The 7,275-nt window shown below is 40.3% G+C and overlaps 1 non-coding gene across 1 annotated transcript; it reads left to right on the top strand.

Moving 5' to 3' along the window:
- The first annotated feature begins 7,125 nt into the window (after positions 1 to 7,125).
- Positions 7,126 to 7,230, top strand: LOC111817340. The gene has a single exon (XR_002821568.1). It is a non-coding gene; the product is annotated as a U6 spliceosomal RNA (small nuclear RNA).
- The last annotated feature ends 45 nt before the right edge of the window (positions 7,231 to 7,275 follow it).

The following is a 7,275-nucleotide window of genomic DNA, read 5'->3' on the forward strand; positions in this document are numbered from 1 at the left end:
AAATGTTTAGACTGTAAAGTTTGGGGAGAGTTTTTCCTTACAGCACAATGTGTGTGTCTGTATATGTACACATAGCTTTTATGTTTATTGTTTTTTTAACGTCCTTCCTGCTATTTTGCACTGGTATTAAAAAAAAAAAAAAAAAAAAAAATGAGGAGGGTGAATCTCCTTAATGGCTAGAAATATATTTAATTAGGGTGGTTGCTGACTGCATGAGACTATTTAATTGGAACAAGGGCCCAAATTATAACCAAATTTCCAGAACACGTGTGTGTGTGTGATTCATCTTGAGAGCCTGGAGAGCAGAAGAAAGGACTATCCTTAAAGGCATAGTATTTGCCTTATAATTATCTTGTCAATTACTAACATTTTTGAATAATTTTAATTATTAAAGAGTCCTAGTTAAATGGGTCTTTTTAGCTTCTCTTGCATCTTCACTGGTTACTAGAAGAACATGTCTCAGATATCTACAACTGTTACAAAAAGAAAAAAAGGAAATTAGTAAGTAAATATTCTACTTTTCATTATAGTTTCGTTTTCTCTTTTTTTTACATGTCTAATTTTTTAAAATACTGAATTCATTAAAATATAATAACATGTAATTCCTTCTCTAGTTTTTTTCTTTTCTTTTTTTTTTTTTTTTTTTTTTCTTCCTTTTAGATCTAAACCTGGAACCATGCAGGATCCAACTGGAAATTCAAGTCCATGAGCCACCTAACATTGGTTTTGGCCATTGATTTATTCTTTCAAAGATCTTTTAGTTTATTTATTTTATTTTGTGAGATGGGTATCATTTCCTCTCTGATAGGGACCTCGGAGAGCTTGGGCACAGCACAGAGTTAGAGCAAAAATTCCTGCCTATTGCCTGCAGGCCGTGGTGAAGGGCCAAAAGAAGGCAGGCCTTGCCTGAGGACTTGCGACACTGGCCAGGGAACTGCCTTAGGCCCGTAATCCAAAGTGTTCTAAAAGAGATCCCATGGACAATTACCTTCTTTGTCTCAGGCCACTGCACAACGATAGAATGTGCAGCACACTTTAGTATTTCATCTTGAAAAACTGTTGATCACTGAGTTTTTTCCATCATGAATCAATGGTCTCTAGCAGAAACTTGAACCTACCTATGCATGAGACAGAATTTTTAAGTTATAACACGGATGATGTAGGTACAATGTTGAATAACAAATACCTAGAATTGGGCCAGCCAGATAGCTCAGTGGACTAAGAGCCTGCTTAGGCAAACGCAGGGGCTGGGGTTTGATCCCTGACACCACATGCTATGCCAGCTCCTCCCCTGGATGCACTGAGCTGGCCAAGAGACCCGGTGTGATGGTGTACACCTGTAATCCCAGTGCTGGGGAGACTGAAAACAGGAGGATCACTATGAATCTGAGCTGCGTAGTGAGACTGTGTACCAAATACATTAAAAAGAAAAAGATACCTAGAATCTATTCATGAATCTAACTGAAGCTTTATAAACATCTGAACAGCTCTCTAGTTTTCTCAAGGCTTACCTGCTCTTCCCTTCAAAATTTGTTAAGAGGGTCGATCTCATGTTAAGTGTTCTTAGCACACAGATTCATGCAAAGAGACAAAGGCAGAACACATGGAAACTTTAGGAAGGATTGGATATGTCTATTACCTTGATATGGCAATACTTTCATGAGTATATGCATGTCAAAACATCAAATTTATTTATTTTTTATTTTTAGGGAAGGGTCTACAGGGTGTTCAGGGTCTCACTACTAGATTGGATTCGTAGTGATCTGCTTCTTTACAGCCTACCAAGAGCTGGGATTACAGGTGCACGCCACCACACCCAATCTCAATTGCTGTCTCAGTGCACCCTGGGGGTGGGGCCGGCACGGCAGGCCTGGGGATCAAACCCCTGGCCCCTGCGCCTGCTTGCAGGCGCTTTAACCTGCTGGGCTATTTGGCCAGCCCTTCGTCAAATTGTATGCATTAAATATACGTAGTTCTTTTGTATCAATTACTTAATAAGTTGTTTAAAAATACAATGTCCAGTTTGTATTTGTTGTGGTATCTGAGACAAATCAGAGGGAAGGAGGAAGAAAAAGAAAGAAGGAGGAAGAGTAAGAATTGGGAAACACCATGGATAAGAGTCATCAAAAGCAGAGGAAGGTGTCTGACTTTGGGATCCCCAAAGCAGGCCTTGACACAGTGACTTAAGTGCAGGTAGTATATTTGGGAGGAAGCCCACATGAGTGTGGATGTAGCACCAAGCCAAAAAGGCCAACAAGTGGTGGAGTTCAGCCTTGTGGGGCCCCTCTGAGAAGCACTGTGATTCACACCTCAGGATTGTTCCAGGTAAGAACAAAACATGGCCATGTATCCATTGATTTCTTACAGCCCTTGGTCAAGAGCATGATTCCAGGTTATGCCTGAGCTTTACCTAACATTATCCTGTGGGTTGGAAAAATGTTGGGAGCAGCTGAAGTTGGAAATTGGTCATATGTAGGAGTTCAGGCCAAGGCCCCAGTGTCTAAAGCAGTCAAGCAATCTCAGTCTTGAGAAAAGCATCCTGCCTAAACAATTTCAGTCATTGTTTGTTAGGCAACCTTGTGTCTCAGGATACTAACTTTGCAAAAGTATAAATAAGCACCCTGGCTGTTGTTGTTCGTGTCCTTTGTCCACCAGCAGAAGCCTCCACCTGACCTTACCTATTGTATCTTCTTTATATTCTAAATTCTCCCCCCCACCATTTTCTCCCAGGGATCATGGAGAGACCAATGAGTCCCTACAAGAAAAGCATCTGCAGAGTGAGCTACAGACAGATGCAGGGCCTGAGATGGCACACAACCTTCATGGTTGCCCTTAAACTCAGAAGAAGACCTGGGCAAGGCATAGCTGAGCAGCAGTAGTGTCGTGTGTGAAAGCAATATGGTCCTCTTTGGTTTTTTTCACTGGATAACCCAAATGCTTTTCCTCTGAAGTAGCAGGACTGTCAGAGTAGGCATATTTCTGCAAAGCTCTGTGAGGTTCATTGGTTTCAACAGAACTTTTTCACTACTAATCACAAGTTCAATGAAGCAAATGAAGAATTTAACACTATCAAGCCAATGGGAAAGGAAACATCAGAGATGAACTGTATTTCCCATACTGTTAAAACTGTCCTTAATACCATACATGGCTTTATTGTTGCTTTGGTTTTCTTGCTGGCCATCAAACCCAGGGCTCCTTGCACATCAGGCAAACTTTATATCATGGAGAACAGCCCTGCTCTCCATGTGTGTTCTTGCCTCCATGCCTCCCAGTTCTGTCTTCCCTTCTTTTGGCAATGCCAGAAGGGTTGACTTTAATCTAGGAATTCTGTTATCTTCCCAACATGGCAATTTATTGTCTCTTAATCAGTCCACTAAAATTTTACCTAAATGACAAACTATTCTCAATGTCTTCAGAAATGTGCCTACACCACAGACATCCCTGGGGAGGGAAAGGAGGCACTGGCACCAGCAATCCCTGCGTGTTACAGTTCTGAGCTCTGCTCAGCTTCCCCAGGTTCCTTTGATCTTCAGACTTGTGAACAAACACTTATTTATTTATGATTATTATAGCTATTGGTGCCTAACTTTTCTTTTTTTAAAAAAGTATTTCCTTCTTTCATGTTATTCCTATTATCATTTGCTTGTGTCATATATATATATATATATATATATATATATATATTTTTTTCTGTGGGAGAAACTATATCCACACAAAAAAATACAACAGACAGTGCAGTGTTCTCATGTATTTCTCGCTTTGCATACACATGCACAGCCTCACTCCCACACTCTCAAGATCTTGTACCACAGCATATACTTGTTATGATCCACGAACGCGCAGTGACACACCATTATCACTCAATGTGCTAGTCTATCCTAGGGCTCAGTCTGCCGCACAGTATGTAGTTCTTGACGAAAATAAGATAACCTTATCCACCACTGTTGTATTGCACAGAGTAGTTTTACTACTCCAAACTAAGTTGTATTTTAAAGCAGATGCAGCCAGCACACTCTGAAGGCAATGTTCTGAGGTCAGGCAGCTCTTTCCTCTTACCAACTAGAGAGATGCTTCAAGCTCCAAATCTATGTTGCTCCCCAAACCATCATTTCGGGGATGCAAAATCATAGGACCAAGCAGAAGTGTCTTTAAATGTTAACTTTCACGTTTTCAGGATGTTATCTTCCATTTTTGACACACACAGACAGACTCTGAAGTGAGGCCACTTGCCTGTAGCAGATGAAATGCTCTTGAACTAGAGGGCAGAGTGGATGGGCGCTTTAAGGGCAGAGCGTGTCTGGTAATCCTGAAGCAGGGAATACAGTGGTGCTTAGGGCTGCACTCAGGTGGATTTCTCTGACCCAGGGCTCTAATCCTGGATGCTCAGCACATTAGGAGGATGAGGACTCCTTAATCTCTGCCTTCAGACTCTTACCCTCAGCAAACTCCTCTCGGCAGCACATAGACGACTTAGCTAGTGCTAATTCTGTCTCAACTGGTTAGGGCAGTAAGACGTGAACCTCATGAACTAAAGCCCTTGCCGAATCAGCAGATATTTACTGCACAGCTGTCTGGAGCGCAGGAGCCAGGTGCCGGCCGGATGATATTTGTTCCCATACTGTGTTCACACATTAGAACCAGTGCAGTTGGGGTCAAAAATCTTGAATTTGAGCCATTCTATATATATAAAAATATTTGATGTAAGTAGCATGTGTAAGTTTCATATTTAAGAAATAGGTAATTCAATGAGAGGAAAGAGGTGTACTAACAGTGTTTGGACAGAATATCCTGTCTGCTTCTTGTACTATGGATAACCACTAAGAAGATAACAATGTACAGTGCACTGATTATCAAAACTGTCCTATTAATCAGCGGTGAAACTGTCTCATTCATATTTATTTCTCATTAAAATTAAATTAAAAAAAGAGCACAGGAGGACACCAGCCTCCCACAGATGGCAAAAAAACAAAGAAATAGATGATAGAATTAACTATTTCTTCAACCGAATTACATTAACAAAAATAAATGTAAGCTGAAAACAATTACATTTACAAAAATAAATATAAATTCTTAGAATTAAAGGTAGGTACATTGCAGGTTCTTTATTTAAAACATGAAATAATCCTCAGAATCTTCACATATTCATTATCCTAGCTGTCCTGTGAGTTCTAACAAGTGTATTCATGCTAAATGTAATCCACACTAGGTTAAGTATTTTTTCATTTAAAAAATAATAAATGGGAAATTATTTTAAGGCTAGGAAAACCAAGAGAACTGCTCAAATGCATTATATTATCAAACATTTCTAAGAGAAAAATTAAGTTAGGAGAATAGAGATCATGCTAATTTCTCATAGCTATAGTTAAAAGTGTGGAAAAAAATCAGCTGAGCACTGTGGTTCATGCCTGTAATGTGAGCACTCTGGCAGGGTGAGGTAGGAGAGTCACAGGTTCAAGCCTAGTTGGGGCAAGTTAGTCATTTATGGAGGTCCTTTCTTAAAATTAAAATTTAAAAAGGGCTGGGAATGTAGTTCAGTGAAAAGTCCTGAGTTCAATCCACAGTAACACACACACACACACACACACACACACACAGAGTAACACACACACACACCACACACCACACACCACATACATGGCAAAACAAAAAATGGGGCCAGGGATATAGCTCAGCTGCTTAAGCTCCTGCCTGGCAAGTACAAGGTCCTGAGTTCCATTTCCAGTACCAAAAAGCAAAGGTGAGTTATATATATATATGGAAAGTTTTTTAAATGTATACAATAAAATCAATTATTAATATTCAAAATCCATTTGTTTGTTAATTGAAATAGAGCTTATGGCAAGATTACATGAAGAAATTGGCATATAATACCTGACTTTCTAATTAGAGATGCACATGTTTCCTGACAAGACTATAAGAGAATCCTAAAATTAGTCCACACTTGTTTCAAAAAGAGAGAATTATACACTCATGGTATCTTCACAGCCCAAATGGTGTCAGTCATAGTAGGAGAAATTGCATTGCTTTGTAAGCCTGAGTAACTGAGGTCACCTCCAACCCCATCTAAGACCTGAAGGCTTTTGCCAGTTCTGGGGGGCTTTGTCTTCAAGCACACTGCTGCTCTGGGCTGTTACACTAGGAAGGACTTCTGTCTGCCCCATGGCTGCCTTCCCTCAGTTGTTCCCTTCTCTACCTCTATATAGCTTCAGAATGCAGCCTGCTTTTGTCAATAGTCACATCAAACCACACATAGACAACGTAAGTGTGTGCAACCCATTTTGTTAGGGTCTGAGCTGATAGTAGGGGTGGGTATGGTGGCATCAAAACTTAACTGCTGAACCTTAGGCTTCATTGTTAAGTATTCTGTTGAGCCACTTTAGTAATTCAGGATCTCTTGGCCTTCTCTTAGATAGTATTCTAACAACTCTCAAACAATTTCCCCTACTTTGTTTTTCGCAGGCCTTTGTAACCTCCCTGACTATTCTGAGCATTGCCTAGTTGGGCTTTTGGCTCTAGATCTGTCAGTATGTTCCTTCCCTGCCCATATATGCCAAGGATCAACAGCTTCAGAGATTTCTGTTCTGCTGATTTGAATTATACCAAGAATTGTGCACCTCCACCACTTTTTCTGCCTCTTCCTCCTTCTCCCTCTTCCTCTTCTTGTTAATAATGTTTGCAGCACATAATGACTGCATTCATCACAGCCAGTGGGTACAGGTACATAATACATCTTAACTCTTCTCCTTTACTCCCTCTCCCTTTAACAGTGCACATTAGAAAGCAGAGAAAATAGATATTTTTCTATTATTCTAGCACAGTATAAACTAACATGAATGATCGCTCTAATGTTGGGTAGTACTGTCAATACAGACAGTTAATATTGAAGCCATTGGAAACAGTCCTGAAGTCTATTTCACTTTTACTAGGGGCATGTATATGCTTTAGCATTTGTCTGAATGAGTGTCGCCTCAGCACACCTGTGGCAAGTGTCTGCACACAGGTGCTTCTGTGCTGGGCTGCCCTCTCCTCGTGCTTCCTTTCCCCTGGAAAGCTCATTGTCACTAGGCACACCTATGCCTTTTTGAAATGTCTAGTTTTTGACCCATTCACAATTACTGTGCCAGAGCACACTTCAGCAGCACATGTACTAAAGTTACAATAGCATAGAGAAGATTAACATGGCCTCTGGGCAAGGATGACACACACATTCGTGAAGTGTTCATATATTTTTCAGACCTTGTGACATCTATAAGACATCCAATAAAGAAAGAGGAA

The sequence above is a fragment of the Octodon degus genome, unplaced genomic scaffold (genome assembly GCF_000260255.1).
Source record: "Octodon degus isolate 3935 unplaced genomic scaffold, OctDeg1.0 scaffold00055, whole genome shotgun sequence".
Taxonomy (NCBI): Eukaryota; Metazoa; Chordata; class Mammalia; order Rodentia; family Octodontidae; genus Octodon; species Octodon degus.